General features: G+C 47.1%; 1 protein-coding gene and 1 long non-coding RNA gene across 7 annotated transcripts in view; one reads left to right on the plus strand and one right to left on the minus strand.

The window, feature by feature from the left end:
- Positions 1-19,082, plus strand: part of LOC309354195 (paired box protein Pax-6-like) — a gene marked incomplete at its 3' end in the record, with an annotated part of 52,859 nt that overhangs the window by 6,863 nt on the left and 26,914 nt on the right. For 3 of the 5 annotated variants that reach the window (XM_081884222.1, XM_081884223.1, XM_081884224.1), the window contains exon 2: positions 2,823-2,960. Of the gene's footprint in view, positions 1-729; positions 1,509-2,565; positions 2,629-2,822; positions 2,961-19,082 lie in introns of those variants that run through there. The other 2 variants (XM_081884226.1, XM_081884227.1) reach the window with 1 other exon arrangement.
- On the minus strand, positions 10,282-18,553 carry LOC309354445. 2 transcript variants are annotated; one of them, XR_014162306.1, is made up of 3 exons: positions 18,477-18,553; positions 16,270-16,405; positions 10,282-10,391 (listed from the first exon to the last, which is right to left on the minus strand). It is a non-coding gene; the product is annotated as an uncharacterized lncRNA (long non-coding RNA). The 2 variants fall into 2 exon arrangements; XR_014162307.1 differs by having other exon boundaries at positions 18,415-18,550.

Genomic DNA, 19,082 nt, shown 5'->3' on the forward strand with positions numbered 1-19,082 from the left:
GCCCTAAGGATTCGTTCCCTCTGTTCCCAGCTTTGACTTGGGATTGAGATTTATGGATGGAAGAGTAGGGCGGGAGCAAAATCTTCCCTTGGGTCTCTGGCTGAAATGGAATCTGGTCTAGTTTGTTGGTTGTCTGAATGAAGATCACGGCATAGTACATTGTTGTTGTTTAGTCGTTTAGTCGTGTCTGACTCTTCGTGACCCCATGGGACAGAGCATGCTAGGCACTCCTGCAGTTTGGTCAAACTCATGCTGGTAGCTTCGAGAACACTGTCCAACCATCTTGTCCTCTGCTGTCCCTTTCTCCTTGTGCCCTCCATCTTTCCCAATATCAGGGTATTTTCCAGGGATTCTTCTCTTCTCATGAGGTGGCCAAAGTATTGGAGTCTCAGCTTCAGGATCTGTCCTTCCAGTGAGCACTCAGGGCTGATTTCCTTCAAAATGGATAGGTTTGATCTTCTTGCAGTCCATGGGACTCTCAAGAGTCTCCTCCAGCACCAAAATTTAAAAGCATCAATTCTTCGGCGATCAGCCTTCTTTTTGGTCCAGCTCTCACATCCATACATCACTACTGGGAAAACCATAGCTTTAACAATGCAGACCTTTCTTGGCAAGGTGATGTCTCTGCTTTTTAATAGTACATTAAAATAGTACATTAAAAGAACCTAATTGTACATTAATACAATCTTTTAAAAGTACACTAAAAGAACCTAATTGGTCTTACACAGGGTTGGGAATCAGCACTCCTGGTTTCTCTGGGAATGACACTGAATGTTTCTTTAGTCTGCCTTTATGCAGGAGGCTCATTTCTACACACACTCTCACAGGCCTCTGTATTCTTCATCCGGACAACCAAGAATCATGATCAAACTTCAGGGCATATTCCAGCCAGGCAAAAACACCCAAGGAGGATGTGAAGCAAGGCTGGGATGTGGCTTAAGGAGCATCTTGAGGGCTAGACAAGAGAGGCCTGGATGCCTCAGGTCTGACATTCCCCACCCCACTCATGCTTTAGAAGACTTGAGTATGAGAAGTGGTGAACACGGACTCCTAGGTTCTCAGTGAGAGCGTATTCTCTAGGGCTTATGTGGCAGTTCAAGACGGAGGAGAATGTTGCTCAGTCCAGATTTTTAAGCAAACAGACCTAATTTGCAGCTCCTGGGTTAGTACATGAATCGGAAAACAGTTACCCTTTGGCTTTTTCACCCTGCCCCAAATTTTGTGATTCGGTTTTCAGCTCAGAAACCATATGAAAATGTGTATTTTTAGGACCAACTGCATTAACAGATGTGTGTGTTGGGAGCCAATATATGCATTTCGACAAACATTTTGCGATGAAATATGTATCTATTTATGTATTTTCAATAATACTGAATTTTCGTAAGGATTAAAAAAATTCACAGATAGCGGGAATGGGAGAGGAGAGGCTTAATACGAACAAACAACACGTGTGAGGTTGACGCTGGCTGGAACTAGACGGAGCCATCCATCCCTGTAATTTGGCTGGAGTAAGCGGGGCCTGTGTGAACTTGGTGCTCAGAGGCTGATGGCCTAAGATGAAAGGGGCTGGGAGCAAAGATTCCTGGCTTCTCATTTTTTCCACCCCTGCAGCCTTTGACTTGAAGGTGGAGCTCGCGCCTCTCTCTACGCCGCCTGTCCCATTTCCCCCCTCTCTCCCCATCCCCCGTAGCCCTGACCGGCTATGACAGGCTCCTTCTCTATGATTTCTGCAAGCAACGGCGCATGGTCGTATAGCTCGGGACTTCTCTCTCTTTTGCTCTCTCCCACCCCCCACCCCCGATCCATTGGAGGGAATTAAGTTCAAACCTGACACGACAACTTAGCACAAATGTCACAGCAGCATTGCATCTCCCCCCCCTTGGCGCATCCCTATCCTCCAAACCACCCCCCCCCCAGTCTCAGTGCCCAGGAATGATATTTATTCCTGTACAACGCCCGCCCAAAAGCCATTCTCAGCGCCAAAACAAGAGCGTGTGGGTATATGGGCATTAGGCGCTGCAGAAAGAGAGGCATAAAAACCCACTGTTGGGAGGCCATGTAAACAGGACGGCAACGGACCAAAGGCCGGGGCGAGATCTTCTAAAAGTAGCCACGGAGGAAAGAGGGGCATTTGAGGGGGTGCCTGACACGATGCGAGGGTAAGGAACGGAAGGGGTGGAAACTAATAGGTTTCGATGGTGGGGTGTAGCCTGGCCACTGGGTGAAAGGGGGAAGAAGGAAGCGGGCACAATGTGGTGGGCACTGCCTAGACAAAGGGTGTGTTGTAGTCACATACCCAAAGGGGGTATCCTGCTGAGATTCAGGTACCGCGAAAAGAAGCTTTAAGGTCTGGGGTGCCCAAGCTGGGAAGGGAAACTAGAACTGGACAGGTGGGGAACAAAGGGAAGGTTTGGGGAAATTACGCCTGCAAGCTTCCATGCGAGGTAGGAACTTGGCTCTTGGTACTTGGGCAAAGGAGGGGCAGGGGAAGAGGGTGGTAGGTCTGGGGGCAAGAGTGGGATGAAGCTGTTGTTCTCGAACTGCTTTTCTCATTTCCTAGCACAGAGGCAGCACAAAACGCCCGTCGATTCCCGAACTGCGAGACAGCTTGGTAGAGTTCCTTCTTGGGTGGGTGGACAATTTCCCTTTTCTTTCTTCCAGCCAACATGACGCCCAGGTTGGGTTTGGGCAGTGTTTCGAGATGCAGCCCAGCAGCCCAGTGAAATCCCATTGGTTCATGGCATTGAAGCCATGTACAGGATGGCAGCCCTTGAGAATATATCTTTCTCTCCCCAGTTCACAAATGTTCTCTTTCATTGCAGATGGATCGAACCCGCTTTGTTCTTAACTAACTAAGCAAGCAACTGGTACTGACCCGGATATTGCCAGGCACTGATTGTTTACTATCAAGTTCTGCTCTGTTCTGCCTGATTGTAGTTTTCAGAACCAGAGGATTCCAGGTAATTATGGTTATGTTAATTATGTTAATGACTACTGTGTATAAAAACAATCTGTTATCTGGGCAAGGGAGTGGAATATTGGCAAAAAACTTACCAAAGAATTTCCAGGAGAAGGCAGCTGTTTCAGGGGCAGAATTTTTTGTTGGTACTCGAACACATCCAAATATGTTGTGGATCGAAGCACCCTGGAATGGATTGTGGATTCTGTAGAAGCAACTACTCTTGGGACAAAGGCGAGAATGGAGCTCAATCCGGTGGATAAACCAATTTAAGGGACTAGGACTGGAGGAGACATTGCTGCTCCCGAGATCCTTGGGGTGGGGGGATATATGTTTGAGGAAGTGAACTGTTGTATAACCTCACTTCCCACGCTTCGTTTCTGTTCAAAATGTTATTGTGTGATTCCCTTACCCCATGCTTACTTTTGCTCTGTCAAACCTTTTCCTGATTGTGTCCATATTTCAAACCCTGCTCTTTCCTCCCCAAATCTCCTCATCTTAGGTCTGAAAGGATCCTTTACTTACATATTACTGTGCAATGGGACAGGGAGGGCAGCCATTTTGGGTGTGTGTGTTTATCAGTCTGGGAGCAGCCCTCACCCTTGCTAGTGTGGACTGCTACAGTTGAGTTTGTGTGTGTTGGGAAGCGGGTGGCCGGCTTCCCAACTGAGGGGGAAGAAAGAGGTTGTCTGTTCTGAGGAAAATGTCCGTATGGGGTTTTGAGGTACCTTTGTGAGATGGAACTCTTGAATCCAGAGCTCCTATGGGTTTCAGGTGGGGGTTCAAGGAAGAAGATGAGAAACCCAAAAAGTGAAATCCCTACAACTTTTTAAGTGATGTATGTGGGGACAGATGAGTATTTCCATGTATACTTATAAAAGGGATGTTGTGTGTTTTCCGAAAATGGTGTGTGTGTATGTGTGTTGCCCTTGTGTGTCACACGGGCAAGCATTTTGTTATCACCTCAGTGGGTATGTTCGTACATGATGGAAGGCAGGCACGTAAGTCAGTGAGAAAACTCTGCAATTTGCGTAAGTTCTGGCTTTGGCGGCATGTACCGGAGTCTCTCTGTTTGTTTATATAACATCTGCAATAGGTTTGTGCACAGCGGCTGCCATAACAAGCGCATGCAACATGGCGGGGGCTTAAATGGAAGAGGGTGCTATGTTTCTGAATGCGTGCATGAGGCAATACTTGAAGTGTGCCTGTTGATTTTGTACCGATAACGGGGCTCCCAATCGTCTCCCATGGAGGTGCAGATGAGGCCCATTCCTTCTTAGCTTGAGCAATATTTCTGCCTTGGCACCATTATTGATGCACTAAATGGTCTCTGCCTTCAGACCATTTAGTGCATCAATAAAGGCTTGTGTGTGAGGAACACACATATAAAGGCGTGTGTGTTCCTGTGCACATTCTGCCCCTCAAAGAGGTCAAGTCCTAGGACCAGCTGACCTTCGAGATGCAGACTTGAGTTCTGGATATGTGCGCCCGCAGTCTAGGCTCTGCATTATTGAATCTGCTTCTGTGATATAGGATAACTTTGCGACAGCAGAAAAGGAGAGAAGGGCAATTCCAAGAATGGTCGGGGGGGGGGGTCCGTGATGTAGATTCAATCTCTCCAAAGCTAAGCAGCCTGGGGCCAGCCTGTACCTAGATGAAAGACCAGCTGGGAAACCCATCTCTGCTGCCTTGATTGTAGTGGAGGCAGGGCAGGAAATATAACGACAAATAAATACATCTTGAAGACAATTATTTGCCTTTTTTCTGATTGAAACCTGAAATTCTAAAATATGGACCCAGACAGCAATGCAGCAGAAAGCCTGTGGATTTTGCAAGTGTTTGTGTGACTGTTGTTTCGATGTTATTGTGTATCTTGTCAGTTTTTTGCATTGTGTGCTATGGAGAAGCTGTGGTGGTGCATATCAGGTGTGGCCTCTTCCTGGATGGGTGTGCCCAATGCATTCTGGGATATTCCCCATTATTTGGTACCCCAGCAGCAGCAGGACAGTTCTGAACATGCCTACTCAGAAGTATGTCCTACAAACTTCAATGGGACTTATAAGCAAAGTTAGGCTAGCCTTCTAAATTTCCAATGCCAACCAGATGCACTTTGGAAGCCTGCAAGCAGGGCATGGAAACAATAATAGCCTGTTGTTGCTCCCAGCAAGCGTTATTCAGTGACAAGCTGCCTCTGAACCTGAAGGGTACTTATAGCCATTGTGGCTAGTAGCATTATCCTACATAAATCTGACTCATCCCCATTTCAAGCCTTCTAAGCTAGTGGCCATCACTGACCAGGGGTGTTGCTCAGGAGTGGCCCAAGGTAGCCTGAGCCCCACATCTTTTACATTAGATACTTGTTTCATAGCATTTAAAGGCAAAAAAAGAAACCCTTTGCTTTCAGAGTGGCTCGGCTCACTGCAAACTGCAATGCAGCTGAGACCACAGCTACGCTCTTAACATGCCCAGAGGTAAAGACAGGGGAGGAATTCAAATCAGTTCCCATTAAAGGTGAACGTACTGGGTTGGCACTTCCCCCAACAAAACATGAAGCGAAACACAATGAACTTTCGCAATTTGCAGTTCTCCAAATTTTGCAGTGCGGTCTCCAGCCCAATGTATACAAAAACACCAGGGTAAAGTGTGAAGAAAATGAATGCGTATATTAGTGAAAATAACAGACCAAAATGCATTATATTAGGGAAAAGTGCTTTGCCCCAAAAAATGTGTAATAGACACATTTTCCCATGCAGTTTCCCCCTGTAAGGAGGAATTTACACTAAAATGCTGGTGAATTTTCACAATTTGGATTTCCCCCTAAACAAATCCACAAACTGATGTTGTGATCTAAACTTAGGGTTGGGAAAAATTCAAAATGGAGAGAAACCGAAACTGACAGATTTGCCCATCCCCAGCTACAGGCAGATTTATTGGTTGATTAATTACATTTTTATCCCACCTTACCTCCAAGTAGCCCAAAGAGGCGTGTGTGCTTCTCCTCCTCTCTATTTCAGGATGACCCTGCAAAGTCTACCCACCAACCAATTTGTGTTTGACTTCTTTTTAAGTACCTGGCAACACCCCAGCTGCCACGGCATACTGAGACAGAGAATTCTGCAAGCTGATGTTCTCCTTGACCTTTCGTAAGAAAGGGTCCCGTTTACATTCTCAGCGAGGCAGGTGGTGCTGCTGTTGGTGGTGGTAGGAAGGGGAGAAAACATATAGCAGTGCCTGGAGGCATGATTTTGATAGCCTAGAATGCAAAAGGTGGATGAAGGGAAAGTCTGGCGAGGTGAACAATAGCAGGGCTGCCACAAAATTTTGACGCAATCCAATGACTTTTCTCTTTGAAAGCATACCAAAAACCAAAATTTTTGATTCCCCCTCCCCAAAGATGGATGAAGATTGAGCACAAGAATGATACCGAAAGGTTGACAGAAACCAGTTTCAGGGTGTAGAATTTGCTGTTGGATAATGTGGAGTCATATGTGCATTATTTTCTTTGTCCTGGCTTCTCCAATCTGAAATTACACGTGTGACTTAAAAATGTGGCGGTTCCATTGCTTTGCTGTGCAGTTAAAGACATTTGTGTATGCCTGTTTGCAAGGTACAGGGGGAAGCCTCCTTTATTAGTTAAGAAAAATATAGCTCAAAAGGGGGGGGGAGAGGGAAGCCCCACGAACAACAAGACACTGGCGTGATTATTCGGTGCAATGAGTTTTTATCCATTCTGATGTGCTAATGATGCAGACATGTAAGATTTCTGTTTGGAAAAATTTAACAATAAATTTTGAAGCAGAAACTCTGAAATACCCTATCTTTCAGGGGATCGGACAAATTTTACATGAGGTTGTGTCTTTCCTCTCCTTTTATTTATAACCCTGATGTTTTTCTGATTCTGTACTGCACTCCTGTTCATGTGCGCTTAGCTCCATCATATTTTTGGTCCATTTTGTATCCCTTTGCTTTTTGATTTGGACTATGGCATATCATAAAGTATTGTGAATGCGTTGCCTGCTGTTGTCTGTAGCTGCGCCTTTGCATTTGTGTTGCTCTACTCAGTGAGCTATGCATTATTACTCTGTGTTAAACTGAGTTGTAATGGATATTTTTTCATCTATATGCTATCAGGTTCTGTTAGCTGCTATTTGTCTGGTATGTGACTTTTATCAGTCCGAAAACATAGCGACTTTCAGATCAATGAATCCCACTCTTGTAATGTTCCTTTTGCACTTGTATTTTCAAATTGCTTTCATCTTATCCCAAGAGGTTTGTCTTAAGCGCATTGTTTCAAAAGGTTCAAATAGGAACAAATGCAAACTTGCTTGAATTAACTAAGCTTTCTGCTGATTTGATTTGTGATTTACATCTGTCACTTATGGGGGTATATTGCACATTCATCAACACTGATTCATCAATATTCTTAATTTTACTGTGCCTTTTATTTTGCTTTCTTGCTCTTTTACAATAACGCGCTTCAAGCAACACAGCCTCCAAACTCAAAATTTCTGTATAGCTCAGAACTTGGTTAAATCCCTCAGATTGCCCCCGGAATAGCCAGACTAGATGTTATGCAAGAGATCTGTAATCAGGATCTCCTTTTTAAAAGGGGGGGTGGGCTTTTTGAGAATATGGGGGTTTAAATTTGGACAGGACCACAGTACTAGGTGTGGGTTGTTCCTATTGTTTACCCAGTGCCGTTTTTCCAATTAAAACCCACCCCTGAAACTGCTATTTGCTATGCATGTGAAAACATACAGATTGCACCGCCCTCCTTTTCTGACCAAAGCTGCTTTTCCCATAGAGAAAATAGAGTTGTTTTCAACTTGGCAGAACAGCATGAGGATACGGTTAAGCCCCTCCCCTAGTGCCGTGGTCCCGATCCAATTCCCAGGCCTTCCCCAATGGCTGTTTCAGACTCCAACAAGCAAAGAGAAACTGTTGGGGAGCCTGATCTCTAGGAATGGAGGAGAAATTTGATTCCGTTCGCATTGAATGGCGAACTTTCGGAATTCGCACTTTCTGAAATAATGTGTGAAGTGAAACACAGCCATCCGTCGAAAAATTCACACTTCTCCCTTCAAAGATGGTGGTGGTGATTTTATTGTTTATTAAATTTGTGCACCGCCCCTCCACCCGCAGATCTCAGGGCGGTTCACAGCGTTAAAAACACAAAATGCAGGATAAAAGCAAGAACAACAACAAAAACCAAAACAAGCCAATAAACAAAGATGCTGAACATGCTTGCAACATCTGCTAATTGATACTTGGCCCAGGCTGAACAGAGCTGCTCCAATAGGGGTAGAGTTTCCTCTAAGAGAACTCTGGTCAATCAGGGTTCATGTCCCTGGCTGGGAATTGTTGCTTGTGCACATGACGTTATCAAAGACTCACATGTTCCTTGTAGACCGGGGTGTGTGTGTGTGTGTGTGCAGGGATGAACCTCCAAGCCCATGAGCCTAATTCAGCCTTCCAGCCCTATCCATTTGGCCCTATCCATTTGGCCCTATCCATTTGGCCTGAGACACCTTTTTGGGCAAGCAACACCCACCTGCCCAACAACTGACACCAGGTGTGGGGCAAGGTAGGGATTGGCCAGGCAAGACTTTGCAGGGATGGCAAAGTCCTTGGCCAGCCCTGTGCTTGGGAAGCCTCTTCCTATGTTTGGTACGAATTGTCATGTGTGCAGTCATGTGTGCAGCATATGCCCTGACCGTTGTGCCCCTGTGTGTCTGACGGATTTGTGTTCTCTGCATGTCGCTGTGAGGCAAATTCTCTTGCAATGCGTGTATATAGGCCTTTCCTAAATACAGGGTGCGTGCAAAGGACTTTCTGATCCTTGCTTCGCTTTTCACATACTAATTCTGCTGGCTTCGCTCTGCCAGGAGGTGCAGTGAGCTGCCATTCTGACCCCCACTTTGTTGTTGTTGTTGTTGTTTAGTCGTTTAGTTGTGTCCGACTCTTTGTGACCCCATGGACCAGAGCACGCCAGGCACTCCTGTCTTCCACTGCCTCCCGCAGTTTGGTCAGACTCATGTTTGTGGCTTCGAGAACACTGTCCAACCATCTCGTCCTCTGTCGTCCCCTTCTCCTTGTGCCCCTCCATCTTTCCCACTTACCTGGGATTAACCCCTGCTGAACTCAACAGGACTTACTTCTGAATAGGCACTGTTAGCGTTGCATCCTTAGATCGCCAAAGAAGAAGAAGAAGAAGAAATCAAGTTTCTTAAAATTTATAGCAGATGCCTTTTTTTAAATTTCTGCCTTGGGCAGAAAAATTCCCTTTGTCCACCCTGTCAAATCTTTCAAATGTATTCTAATTTAAAATAACTATATGCGTCATTTATATGGGTCACCTGATACTTCGGGCAGCTCACATCGTAAAACGATAAAACACGAAACCATAAAGCAACAAACTGCAGCATAAAAAATAGGCGGCAGCGAGCGAGAAGTGAGCAACAGAACCAGTTTTACAGCCGGACTATAAATACACAACATGTAAACAGTGGTTCAAAGAGAAGTTAAAACCAAGCCAGGGATACTGTGTGTGCATTATGCATTGGTCCCTCCTGGCATCTGAGGTTGAAAACTTTGCCCAGAGGCAAGAAGCAAACATTTTAAACTTGGCCGCGAGTCTGAAGCCGTCAAGGGGGAGAAAGAAACCTCAATGTACGAAGGAAGTGCTATTGTCAAATCTGCAAAGGAGCCGTATTCAAAACACTTGCTACCCTTTACATGTGCTTTGTAAACTGAGTACATTTCTTATTTGTGAAGCCCAGTGTGGGTATCCTGTGCCTTTGGTCGCTTCCAAACGACCTCTTTATCGAGCATTCATCCTGATTTGTATGCACAATGTTTGCAGGCAGGTTAGACGAGGTCGGTGATTTATTGAGCATTCGTTTGTGAGGGGAGCTTAAGGTGATGTCGCGCCAAGCAAATGTTACCCTGAACTTTGCAGTGCATTTCCTTTTCCTATTGCGGTAAAAAAAATACCACCCCAGGGTGTGTGTGTAGGAAGCACTTTCATTGCACGAAAACTCAGATTCAGCTTTAATTGCCCAGCCTGAATTGGCCTGCATGTGATTGAATCCAACCCGAAAACAGCGACTGTCTGGAAGCACCCTATGTTGTGTAATGTGTTTTGGCATCCGCATGCTACGGTATCCACGTAACACTGTACTCTGGGTTGGGGAATATGGCGCAATGTGTTTTTCTCTGTATGCCGAGTCCTCAGTGCGCAGATGTGGTAGTGACTTCAGAGCAAGGGTGTACAACCTTTCTGCTTTGTTTTGTTGCAATGGCCGCTATGAGCTGGGCCCAAACCAGCGGTGGAGAAGACCAGAACCAAAAGCTCATATGAGCCTACTCCTTCCTCCTTTTTCTTGCTTTTTCTGACATTCTTTTTTCTCTGTCCCTCTCTTCCTTTTACAACCTGCAGGGGAAGGACAGATCTTTTACTTGCTGACAAGGGGGCCGAGGGCCCCTCAAATTTTCAAGGAGGGGGGCTGGATCCCCTCAATATTCTGCAGCAACATGTGCACACTTGTGCATGCACGACATGCTCACGTCACACAGCATGTATGTGTGTGTGACACGAGCATGTCGCACGCACTGGGTGTCTCAGTCGTGGGGACAAGCTGGTTTGCCTCCTACCTGGAGCCTTGCACTGAACGCTTGCAGAAGACCACATGGAATAAGCCCAGTGTTGGGTCTGCACACTGCTGTGACGCACCTGTTCAGGAATATGACTGTGAGCTTTCTGTAACTGGTGGCCGGTTTGTTTCCAGGACTATTCCAAGGTGCTCATGCTAGTTTCAAAGCTGTACATGACTTAGGCCCCAAGATTGGAAAGACCTCTTCATTCCCTACAGCCCCTCCCAGGTGTTATGATCAGCAGAAAGGGGGGGGTCCTCTTGGTAGTTTGTTTGTTTGTTTATTGAATTTATATACTGCCCTATATATATTCAATACAGCCCTATGGGGGACCCGGGTGGCGCTGTGGGTTAAACCACAGAGCCTAGGACTTGCCGATCAAAAGGTCGGCGGTTTGAATCCCCACGACGGGGTGAGCTCCCGTTGCTCGGTCCCTGCTCCTGCCAACCTAGCAGTTCGAAAGCACGTCAACGTGCAAGTAGATAAATAGGTACCGCTCTGGAGGGAAGGTAAATGGCATTTCCGTGCGCTGCTCTGGTTCGCCAGAAGCGGCGTAGTAATGCTGGCCACATGACCCAGAAGCTGTACGCCGGCTCCCTCGGCCAGTAAAGCGAGATGAGCACCACAATCCCAGAGTTGGCTGCAACTGCACCTAATGGTCAGAGGTCCCTTTACCTTTATACCGCCCTATACCCAGAGGTCTCAGGGAGGTTCACAGAAAAGATCACAACATATAAAATCAGAATAAGAACAATAACCCAATAATAAACTCCACCAAAAAAGAGCCACATTTTAAAATGGTAAAAGGATGTTGATCAGGTCAACCAAAGGCCTGGTTAAAAATGAATGTTTTTGACTGGCGCCTAAAGGTATGTAATGATCAGGGCTGTCTTACCTATAGGCGCTAGGGGTGTGGGGCACGCACCCGGGCGCCAGGGTCTCAGGGCGCCAGGCCAAGAGTATGGGGCCCGAAAGTTGAGTCTGGGGAAGAGCCCGCCTGCCTGTCGATCGGAGCGCTGCGGCAGGCTCTTCTGCTGCGGGTGGCTCTGCGCTGCGAGTTTGGGGGCAACCGAGCCAGCGAGATGCTGAGGTGGCTGGCCAGCTCTGTTCTCCTGCGTGACTAGGACGGATCTTTGCACCCCGGCACCACATATGCTTAAGACAGCCCTGGTAATGAAGGCACCAGCTGAACTTCCCTGGGGAGAACATTCCACAGACAGGGAGCCACTGCAGAGAAGGCCCCTTCTTGTGTTGCCACCCTCCGGACCTCTCAGGGAGGGGACACATGAAGGTGGGACTCAGAAGTTGATCTCAGTGTCCAGGTAGGTTCATATGGAAATAGGTGGAAACCTCCCTTAGAGTTTTGGGGTGCTGGTGGCCCAGGAGACAGCATTCTTTGTGGCAGCCCCTGACTTCTGGAATTCCCTCCTGGCCGAGGTTGCCACTATCAGTGAACATTGAAGACACACCCCTTTACCCTGGCCTATGACACCTGTGATGTGTGTTTTCAGGGCCCACCCTATTCCTGCAACTGTTATCTGTTTTAAAATTCTGAAATTTAAATTGTTTTAATCACCCCCCCCCCAACAGGATGTGCTATGGAGAGTGGGGTGGGAGGCTGATAATAATAATGGTCAATAATAGATATATAAAGTGATGGAGTCAATCTCTTGGCTCTCCTCTGATGCTCTTGAACAAAGTTAATAAAAACCTCAGCTCAGCCGGTTAGAGCGTGGTGCCGATAACGCCAAGGCAGTGTTAGAAACTGAAATATGAAAGCTAGCAGCTAAATGGCACCTAAAGCCAGGGGTCAGCAACCTTTTTCAGCCGTGGGCCATCCACCGTCCCTCAGACCTTGTGGTGGGCCGGACTATTTGGACTATTTTATTGGGGGGGGGCTGAACGAATTCCTATGCCCCACAAATAACCCAGAGATGCATTTTAAATAAAAGCACACATTCTACTCATGTAAAAACACCAGGCAGGTCCCACAAATAACCTGGAGATGCATTTTAAATAAAAGGGCACATTCTACTCACGTAAAAACATACAGTGGTGCCCCGCAAGACGAATGCCCCGCAAGACGAAAAACCCGCTAGACGAAAGGGTTTTCCGTTTTTCGATGCGCTTCGCAAGACGAATTTCCCTATGGGCTTGCTTCGCAAGACGAAAACGTCTTGCGAGTCTTGCGATTTTTTTCGCTTTCCCCCCCTTTTTCTAAGCCGCTAAGCCTCTAATAGCCTTTTAGCCGCTAAGCCGCTAAGCCTTTAATAGCCGCTAAGCCGCTAATAGCGCTAAGCCGCTAATAGGGTTGCTTCGCCAGACGAAAAAACCGCTAGACGAAGAGACTCGCGGAACGGATTATTTTTGTCTTGCGAGGCACCACTGTACTGATTCCTGGACCATCCGCGGGCTGGATTTAGAAGGCAATTGGGCCGCTTCCGGCCCCCGGGCCTTGGTTTGCCTATGCCTTAAACCTAGGTTATGGGCGCAACAACGGAATGTCTAGGCTTGCTTTTTTATAACAATAATACAAAGCTGAAAATGAATGAACTGCAGCTAAAACTTGTTCACGTGCTCTAGTCCTTCCCCTGCTCACCCCCCTAATATTCTTAAGAGGGTCTCTTCTCCAGTCTTCATAGAGTAGCTGGAAGTGGGGAGGCAGAAAAAGGTCCTCCTTTCCTTCTACTCTGAAGTTTTAATGTGAAATCTTAGGCACAGTACTGCCCCCAGAGCTCAGAAACTGCTCGCGCTAATGAGATTCCCTGTTGCAAAATGTGCCTAGAACAATGGGAGTTTTGAACGCTGTGCCAAGGTCATGGGTTCAATTCCTTCATTGCAGGGAGTTGGAGTAGATGTGGTCCCTTCTAACTCTACAATCATATGATTCTAAAGTAGAGGGGGATTCTTTAAACGAAGTACAAAAAGATCCTCAGATTAGGTGCAGCAAACGTTAACGCTTAAGAATAAAATACTTAAAAGTGTGCTGCCAGCCTTGGGGCAAGATCCTTGGGGCAAGACTGCTGGGTAGCTGTACCCACCCTTTTCCATATTGACTTGAGATCACTGGTTTGTTTGAACTAGAGTCAGAAATACCGTACTTGTTGGCAAGGCAAAGACAGGCCTTAGCGGCTGCCAATCACAGGGGCTGCTGATGCACAACCTTATTCCTTTCTGCACCTGTACAGGAAAGCCAGAAGCTCAGACTACAAGCAGCCATTGGGGTGGCCTTTGGGGATCTCAAATTTCAGGGGTGCCCTGGGTGGTGCCAAATTTTGGTGCCCCCCACCTTCCATTCTGCATCATAGTTGTGGCATCCCCAGTGGTGCCCCTGATGCTCTGTGCCCAGTGCGGCCAAACTGGTCATGCTCCCCTAAATCTGCCTCTGCAGCCATTGTCAGGTACCCGATCAGAATTGGGATCCTGGCATGGGGTGGTGTAACATTTTACCCACAAACACACACACACTGTGGTCCCAAATCGGATTGTGGGGCTCACATTTGCTGCAGTTAGAGTCTCCCCATGCATGTGATTGCAGGCATGGAGGTCCCTATGTGGATTTGGGGACACAGGGTGGGTGGTGTCCCCGTCTGGGTCCCAGGCCCTGTACTGATTATTTTGAAAAGAAAAAAGCTTGCACTTAGGGTCTAAAACGACGGACATCATGCTTAATTTGGTAGCTCACTAAGCTAAGCCCCAGTTTGAGATAACGAAGTTTCCAGTTTGGGCTGGGACCCGAAATTCCCAGATGTGGTCAAGTCACAGGTTATTTTTTACACTCTCCGTAAGTCAGAATGGGAGCTATTTGGAATATAAGCACAAGAATGCTCCCAGGAATGGATCGACTGAGTGTCCAAAGGCATTTTTGTTTGCTTGTTTGTTTTAAACATACATGCACCTCCCTAAATAAATTTGATTTAAGGGTGGTTTGCCATCAGGGCAGTTTACAATTTGTAAAGAAGGGCTTAGCCCAGTAGAGAGCACACACTTCGAATGCAGAAGGCTCTGGGTTCAATCCCTCCAGGCAGGACTGAGAAAAGCAAATGATTGCCTGACACCCTGGAGAAGACAGAGGCAGCGGAGTGAAGAGTGTCATGTGGGCTGACTGGGGTGGGCTGCAACAAAGAGACAGAGAGCATGGTTGATTTCTCTATTATGAGACCAAAGCCTGCTGAGCCTATGGGAGAAGCCAGAGATCTGGAAATGGGAATGTTCTGAACACTCTCCAACTAGAGTCAAGTTGTATATCTACAAATAAACCACATATCCAAAGGACACCCCAGTCTCCTCTTTGCCCCATTTCCAAAGGAAACACAGACCCGGGTAAAGCACACCTAGAACCCCTTCAATCATCATAGGGATTGGGGTGGCGTGTAATAAGGCTTTTAAATGTATGGTGTGCATCACACTTGACAGTGATGTTTTGGTGTGAAAATAAAGTGTCCCGGTTTTCATTTCTGCAGTTTTGGAGAGTAAATAGAGGCAGTGTTGTCAGGCTGTCACAATTCTCCTGTACATCCCCTTAGTACAAAAAAAGGGGTAAAGGACCCCTGACAGTTAAGTCCAGTCGCGAACGACTCTGGGGTTGCGGTGCTCATCTCGCTTTACTGGCTGAGGGAGCCGACGTTTGTCCACAGACAGTTTTTCCGGGTCATGTGGCCAGCATGACTAAGCCGCTTCTGGCGAACCAGAGCAGCACACGGAAACACCGTTTACCTTGCCACCAGTGCGGTACCTATTTATCTACTTGCACTTTGACGTGCTTTCGAACTGCTAGGTTGGCAGGAGCTGGGACCGAACAACGGGAGCTCACCCCGTCGCAGGGATTCGAACCGCCGACCTTCCGATCGGCAAGCCCTAGGCTCTGTGGTTGAGACCACAGCGCCACCCGCATCCCATCCCCTTAGTACACACCTGTATTATTATTATTATTCCTACTCTGGTCTCTTATTGCACTAATACAGCAATTTTGCAATTCTGACTTTTCAGCTTTACAGCCTAGGCATCTGAGATGTGATGATTCCAGGGTACCATTGACAGTTGGGCTACACAAACTCTAGGGGGAACAGCTCCCTATTCTGTTCCTAATCTAGGTACTGCCTTGTTTTTCTGTTCTCGCTCTCAGCTTTTCCTGGGATAGGGAAGGCAAAGGGTGAGGACGGCCCTCTGTTCAAAACTTTCACTGCAGTTCTTATCCGACGCTGCTGCACTACGGATTAACTATGGATGCTTTTAAAAAGAGGCAACAAAACAATTGCCCACACTCGAGGCTGGTGGTAGCAAGCTAAGGTCAAGGTTGTGGGGAAACCTCTGGACTGCTAAGCGTTGTTGAACTACAACTCCCATCATCCCCAGCAAGCATGACCAGGGGATGATGGGAGTTGTAGTCCAACAACGTCTGGAGGGTGAAAGGTTCCCCACCCTAGTTTGAGAGGCTTGGTGTCAAGCTATTGGCTGTTTAGGGCCGGTACAGGTCAGTATGGCCGGAGACACCTGGGGCAGGAGGGTTGATATCAACACATTCATGCAACAGATGCCCGTCTCCCAAATTCATGATCCACAAACACTTCATCTGCCCAGCCACATGCAGCTTCTGCCTGCCTGCCTGCTCCCTTACTTATCCAGCTACTACAATTTTATCCATTCATATTGCTCACCTGCTTGGGTCTGCTTCCTGCTTTTCCCTCCCTCCTTCCAAGTACCCTGGTATTTCTGCTTCGCCTGAATAGTTAGCTGGGGACCAGGATGGGATGAATGGAGGTAGCAACTGAGGACCACCATCACCTAGAGAGCCTGGCGGGAGAGAGAGAGGCAAATGAGGTTTTAGTGCTAGGAATATCGGGGTGCTTTGGCTGACACGAAGGACTGACAAAGGCTTTTATGGCCCATGGAAAGGGAACCTGCCGGAGATATGGGATCAGGTGGTGCTGGGTAGCCAGAACAAAAGGCTGGGCAGCCAGACCCTGTTGATACACCCTGGGTCTGCATCTGCAGCCGCTGCTTTCAAGGACACGGCAAGCGGCTCTTGACATGTTGAGAACAGCATGTCCCTGCGGTGGAGGAGATCTCTGGCTGTGCAGTGTGCATGGATAGAGACAAATTGCTCTCTCTGTGTGGCCTCTTTGAGCACTCCACCACTAATAAACCTGGCATGCGGTAGCCATGCATAAAAATGGGGGCAGGGTAGGAAATCAGAGGGAAAGACACACAACTCTCAGTTTCAGACCCTACATGTGTCCCTATTTTCCAGGGACGTCCCTGACTTAGAAAAGCTGTCCCGGTTTCTGATTTGATCCCAGCTTTTCATTATGACGTCCCTATTTTCATTGGAGGAATCTTGGAGGGTACGGGGTTATCTGACCCCTGAGCCATCTGAAGGCAATCATGTATAGGGAAGGGTTTTTTTAAATGTTTTATTATGTTTTTATATATGTTGATAGTTGCCCAGAGTGGCTGGGGTGACCCAATATGATGTGGAAGGGCTATAAATAGTAAAATTATCATTATGTAATGGGATGTCTCTATTGTCATCAGAGAAATGTTGTGGGGGGGGGTGTATGCAGTTTATAATTCAAATCCAGGGCTTTTTTTCCAGCCGGAAATCACCAGAACTCAGTTCTGGCACCTCCTTGGTGTGTGCCATTGCCATTATGAGAGAACAAGGGAGGTGTTCAGGGTGAAGTTCCAGCATTTCGCTTTCTAGAAAAATAGCAATGCCCAAGACTATATACAATCTTTTCTTAGTTCAAATGTTTTATTGCCAGAGACCAAGTACAGTGGTACTTCAGGTTAAGTACTTAATTCGTTCCGGAGGACCTTTCTTAACCTGAAACTGTTCTTAACCTGAAGCACCACTTTAGCTAATGGGGCCTCCTGCTGCCGCCGCGCCGCCAGAGCACGATTTCTGTTCTCATCCTGAAGCAAAGTTCTTAACCTGAAGTACTATTTCTGGGTTAGCGGACTCTGTAACCTGAAGCATATGTAACCTGAAGCGTATGTAACCTGAGGTACCACTGTATACTCTTTACTTCTTCCCCTCTTTCTTGAGTGGTGGGAAAGAAAGGAAATCAGTTTCCTTCAGCCCTAGAGACTTTCTCTCTCTAGGCAATGTGTATGTCCTGTTGATGCACGACCACTGACAGGCGCACCGCTTTTGACCCCAGAAGCAGCAGGGGTGGGACGGAACAGGGTAGAATGGGTGTGAAATGGGCTTACACATGACCGCTCACCCTGTGAAAATGGGGAGTTTCCTTTATATTCATAAGCCTTTGTGTTTGTGTGTGTGTGTATCTGTGCAACTGAGAAGGAATGAATTCATGATTAGTAAATTTACACCCCACTTTTTTTTTTCCTCAAGGAGCTCGCGGTGGCAAATGTGGTTCTCTCCCCTCTCCATTTCACCCACACGATCACCCTGTGAGGTTGGTTAGGCTTGGTGTCTGAGTGAGGATTTGAACTCTGGTCTCCCAGGACTTAGTTCAATACTCGAAGCGCCACGCCACAATGGCGTTCCGAGTGAGATGGTTTGCAGCAGCTCAGGAAGAACCTGAGGCCTCAACAAGCTCGGAGCATAGAAAAACAAGCAGCATCTCAAGCCTTTACAGTACAGTGGTACCTCGGGTTAAGAACTTAATTCGTTCTGGAGGTCCGTTCTTAACCTGAAACTGTTCTTAACCTGAAGCACCACTTTAGCTAATGGGGCCTCCTGCTGCCGCCTCACTGCCGGAGCACGATTTCTGTTCTCATCCTGAAGCAAAGTTCTTAACCCAAGGTACTATTTCTGGGATAGCGGAGTCTATAACCTGAAGCATATGTAACCTGAAGCGTATGTAACCCGAGGTACCACTGTATGCTAGTAACAAACCCCAATACTTCTGCTCCTGACAGGTTTGCATTCCAGGGATGAGGAACCAGTCTCAACCTGAGGGCCACCTTCCCTTTCACACATGTTTGTGGAGGCCGCATGCCCCTGGTGGGTGGAGCCCGAGGCAGGAGTGGGTGGAGCAATGAATTTGGCCTTTGTTCAGTGGGCTAGTTTCTACACACATGTCTCTGTAACCTCCACCCAGACAACTGAGAGGCATGATCAAAGTTAAAGGGCACATTCTAGCTAGGCAAGAACCATCAAGAAGGGTCTGAGGCTTCCCACCCCTGAGGTATTCCATGAACAGTGCAAAACAGGCTTAAAAGGGTGGGTGGGTGTTTAGTTAATAGCCATACAGTGGTACCTCAGGTTACATACGCTTCAGGTTATATACGCTTCAGGTTACAGACTCCGCTAACCCAGAAATAGTGCTTCAGGTTAAGAACTTTGCTTCAGGATGAGAACAGAAATTGTGCTCTGGCAGCATGGCGGCAGAAGGAGGCCCCATTAGCTAAAGTGGTGCTTTAGGTTAAGAACAGTTTCAGGTTAAGAACGGACCTCTGGAACGAATTAAGTACTTAACCTGAGGTACCACTGTATAACCAA

The sequence above is a fragment of the Podarcis melisellensis genome, assembly GCF_964234715.1.
Source record: "Podarcis melisellensis genome assembly, chromosome: 13".
NCBI lineage: Eukaryota > Metazoa > Chordata > Lepidosauria > Squamata > Lacertidae > Podarcis > Podarcis melisellensis.